Here is a 4,933-nt window from a genome sequence, read left to right as displayed (position 1 = left end):
AGCCAGCACCACTTTGCTTGGAAGTTGGTTCAAATGACTCCTGAATACATAATCCTGTAACTCCATTTCTCTTGGCATTTCAGATGCTACTTTCAGCTATGCTGGAGTTACTCCTTCAAAATCACTGAAGTTGGTTTGGATTCACAGTACCGAGACTGGCTAGCATTACTTCTATAAGCTACTTATAAAACTGAAGACAAATGGTCTTTTCTATACAGTGGGCTAGCAATGGTATAACAATCAGAACTGAGCTCACAATTTGCAGTAAGGCTTGTGTAGTCTGTTTGTCTGTGAACTAGCTATTATTGGGAAAGAAAACGTGCTTTCAAAACCCTACAGTAAACACAGACTATTCTTGTCATATATATTGTACGGCAGCATCACAAAAACGACGTTAGACCAGCTAGTACAAGCTTAGCAAAATGAAAGCTGAAGGACATGGGAATACTTAAAAATGAGGGAAGCTTTGACTGCCTATGTGATATGAATGCTAATGCCTTTGTGATTTGTTCAGGTTCAGATGTTGAACCTTCCATGAGATAAAATATGCAAGGGATCGATTTGGGGAGAGAGAGAAAATAAAAAAGGGGGTAAGCTAAGCCAGGAAAGAAAAGAGACTAAAAATTCACAGGGAATTGTTTCCTGCAGGGAAGTGGTTGTTTGGTGTGTGGTTTGACTTCCTACACTACATTTAAAGCATACATTTCAAGTACAGGCACAGAAACCCACTCGGCAGAGAGCAGGAGATAGATGCTGTAGGCATGCTGCAGGTCTGACTGGTCGTGGGTCATCTCCTGGCTCACACACCCTAATAGCACAGGAGAGAGCATGCATCACTGACTGCAGCCCTGCAATAGTAGCCGAGCTTCACCACAAGAAGCCCTACTGCCCGTAGTGTGATGCGCTAGTTTAAAGTCAGCCTCCCATAGAAAGGCAGCAGTCCATAACCAGATTGATGCTTTTCTGGGTACCTTGGATGATTTTTCTTGAAAGCACAAAGAATAGTTACGATTACACATATCAGTGCTACACAGATGGGATGTTTCAGTGACATCTGCTGTGCATGAAGCTAGAGCAGGCTGGAATAACAGCATTCCAGGCAAGAAACTGCAACAGAAGCATAAACTCAGGGTTAGAAATGAGGGGTAACCAGGGAATCTCGAATGAGGTATGACATACACTTTCCCAACCTTCTCCAAATGGGTAATTTATTCCCTGCTGCTTTATCAAATATGCATTATATATTTTTTTCTGTGTAGATAAACATGTGAGCTTTAGTGTCTGGATAGCAAGCAATTTGCAGAGGTGGCTGTGACACTTTGAACTGCTGAGATAACAGAAACTTTAGCTAATGCACTGGGCCACTTCACTTACAATCCCAAAAATGCTGATGCAACGTTATCATCAGCCACAGGGCTGGGTTTACTTGCTAGCATGCTGCTATAAAATGGCTTACAAAGGGATTATGAAGCTATATGCAAGAACTAAGAAACAAGACTGGGAACAAACCCAGGGTTACACTGTTACAGAACATGCGTATAGCTGGCATCAGTACAAAAAATGGTAAACACTGAACATCACCTTATAGTTTCTAGGGCCAAGTTTCACAACGGATTGTTCCTGGTATTACCTACTGGGGCAGGCTCCTTCAAAGTGTAGTAGTGCATGCAGTGCTTATTATGAGTAGTCTCTACTGAACTCAATGACCCTATTCACTACTGATTCTGCACCAAGACTACAAGTAAGTGTGTGCAGTACTGTGTCTTAATTATAATCTCTCATAAGAAGAGCAGAGCATTATAGATTCTTATCAATCAATAGGGCTTAATAGGCATTAAAGCTTGCTAGTTCAGTAGTTTCCCTACTGGCTTAATACATAACTTAATAAATAATGACCAGATGGCAAAATGCTCTGTAATTTCTTTTGTATTAATACACTTTCTCTATGGCAGAGGTGGCCAATTTGTGGTATGTGTGCATGTCATGTAGCGGATTGGGGAGTAAGCAGGGTAGCACAGCCACAGATAGGGCGGGGAGCAAGGAGCAGAGAGCAGATTAGGCAGGGAGCACAGGGCAAGAAGCAGAAAGCAGAAGGGCAGATCAGGCAGAGGAAGGGAATCATAGCTGCACTTGGAGAAGGTGTGTGGCTAAATTATGGTGCACCTGCCAAAAAGGTTGGCTCCCCCATGGAAAAGGTATGTATAGATCTTCAGCCACTGAAAGATAACAAATTATCAAATGGAAAAGAAACAATTTCACCTTTAAATTAATTCTTTTTTAACTTACACAAGTGCAATGGAAATATTCAGTCAAATATTATAGTCCCATCATAGTCTGCTATTTTATCATATCTCCAACTGATTATAATCTAGGAGAGACCTACATTATGTCTGTTAAATTGAGCTGAGCTTATAATTAAAAGCAAACAACATATTGGATGGATTTACCTTCTCCCTATACTCAAAGAGAACTCACTAGCCTATCACAGTTTCAGCCACTGCATACTTCGATGACTTTTTAAACTATGGCTGATCATAAAAAGCTGTGGGAGCATCCACTGATCATTCTGCATCCATAAGTTGGGTTGTGAAGCATGTACAACAAACTGGTACAAGTAGTAATATCTGCTGTTTTGTTTCTGCATTTAATTATGGGCATGCAAATAAACCTTTAGTTTCAGAAGTGAGGTTGAGACTCAGCAAGCTCTTCCCGTTTCCTGCAGGCACCCAGGTCCTTTACATTCTTCCTACAATCTTCCTACTAGATGCAACAAGCTCCAAACCCTTGCAGGACATTACTGACTCCTTCTACACCTTTCATACAGAATCCCAGTGGATTGCTGGCATCTCTGGGACTAGTTGTGGACATGCCAATCAGCAATGTACTCTCACACACTTTGCCACTTTGATCATATGTATTCCATCACATCCAGTAACACCCTCTTCTCTTTTCTACCCTTGATCTTCCCAGTTTCGAGAAACACTGAATCAATAATTTGGAACAGCCATCTAACATACTACCGGAGGATACAAGCACAGAGGTAGCTTGCTGAATTTCAGTGGGGCTACTTGCTTAACAGATTTAGATTTAGGACACTGCTAAATTCTCATTGAGGAAACTAGGGTAAAATATGTACTGAATACATATTTCAGATAACCTTGTGGCTAGACTGACTGTCTGCAGCAGCACTTAAGAAAACTTGCAGTAATATGATCCTGGTTATAACTGACCTCTCCAGATCAAAGCCAGTTCTGAAAAGAGGCTGTTTGGTCTTGTGGTTAGAGTAACTTTTGGGGTCTTTACTTAGCTCTCCCACTCTGTGCCCGGGTGTGTGACCTTGGCAAATCCATAATTCTTTTCTTCTCTTTAGCCATCTCTGGAACAGATATTATAATAATTACCTGACTTATGCAGCTATCTAATTAATAATGACATGGTTAATACAACAGGGTAGTGAAGAGCATAGACCCTGAGACTACAAGTCTACCAGATTCATTGCAAAGCCTCAACTGATGTAAATCAGTGAACTGATTGAACCCCACCTGAGGATTTTCCATCTTACATAATTAATATAACAAAGTACTTTGAGATTCTTCAGCAAAACTCCTCAATGCACTGAAAAAAGTGTTGGCATTTAGGCCCTTAAACCTGGGAGCAGTCCCACTGAGTTAGTCTTACAGCTTATTAACTGGGTTGAATCCTGAAATCTTTACTGGCGTAAAACAGAAGCCCCGAACTAGTTGCAGAGGATGAGAGGTTGCACTGGTGATACATTCACCCTCAGGAAAGGGCTCTTTCTCTGCGGTAGTGTTAAACTTTCAATCCATAGTAATGGGATTAATGATAAACAAGAATCAGGCTTCATCAAAACTTCATCAAAAGAAGCGATGATAGGGCAGATCTCATTACAGGCAAAGTACCTATTTTGGCAAAACTCTTCAACCACTGGTCTCTCTCCTTGAAAATCGGAGGCTAAGTTTTCGTCAGGTTTCCATTTATCCATCCAGTGGGGGAGTGACTGAAGTGAAGAATTAGAGATCTTGCTGGATTTCCTTAGTTCATAACAGTCATTTCTGCCTGGCTGGTCCTCCTCGCTCCTTCACTGGCATCCTTCATGGCTTTACTAAAGTCATGACTGCATGTTAACTGGCTCCTTAACTAGCTGTCCTTAGCTAGCTGTTCAGCCAAACAGCTCAATTTACAGATACAAAGAGGACACTCACACTTAATGTACCAGATTGTTTAACCTAAAGCCTGCTGTTACCCTTGCTGGCTGTGGCAGATCCCTCTGCTGTAAAAGTCTATCACAGTTGCAGAATTGAAAACAAGCTGGTGCAGCTGCTCTAGGGCAGTGGTTTTCCAACTTTTTTGGCTGAGTACCTCTTTACCTGAAACATATTACTGCCCTTACCCTCTACATCCAGTGCACCTCTGCACATTGTTCTAATAATGGTGATGAAGCTTCTGATTGATCAGTGACTGGTGAATAATGGCATTGCTGGGCATTGATATTGGAATGAGAGGCTTTTATGCCTTGCAAAGAGTCATGTACCCCAAGGGGTCATTTTCTGTGGCTACTTTTGAGAGGAGGGTGTCTGGCATGGTTGAGAACAGCTGCTGATAATGACTCCTGACCAGGGTTGGAACATGCAAATGGGAGTCAGTGGGCCTGGGAAGATCCTAACGAGGATGATGTGTAGACGTGCCCCAAGAATCCTGACTCTTGTTTCCACGCAGTAACTACAAGATAACGCAGAATGCAGTTCAACAAGGAGAAATGCAAAGTGCTGCATCTAGGGAGGAAAAATGTCCAGCACACCTACAGCCTAGGAAATGACCTGCTGGACTCCAAGATGAGCATGAGTCGGCAGTGTGACGAAACCATCAGAAAAGCCAATGGCACTTTATCGTGCATCAGCAGATGCATGACAAA

The 4,933-nt window shown here is 42.0% G+C and overlaps 1 protein-coding gene across 3 annotated transcripts in view; it reads right to left on the bottom strand.

Moving 5' to 3' along the window:
• Nucleotides 1-4,933, bottom strand: part of JAKMIP2 (janus kinase and microtubule interacting protein 2) — a 122,797-nt gene that overhangs the window by 49,082 nt on the left and 68,782 nt on the right. The gene's annotated exons all lie outside the window — the stretch shown is intronic.

This window comes from Crocodylus porosus, unplaced genomic scaffold (assembly GCF_001723895.1).
Source record: "Crocodylus porosus isolate Cpor-Errol unplaced genomic scaffold, CroPor_comp1, whole genome shotgun sequence".
Taxonomy (NCBI): Eukaryota; Metazoa; Chordata; order Crocodylia; family Crocodylidae; genus Crocodylus; species Crocodylus porosus.
Note: the sequence above shows the minus strand (reverse complement) of the source record. Positions and strands in the feature narration are given on the sequence as shown.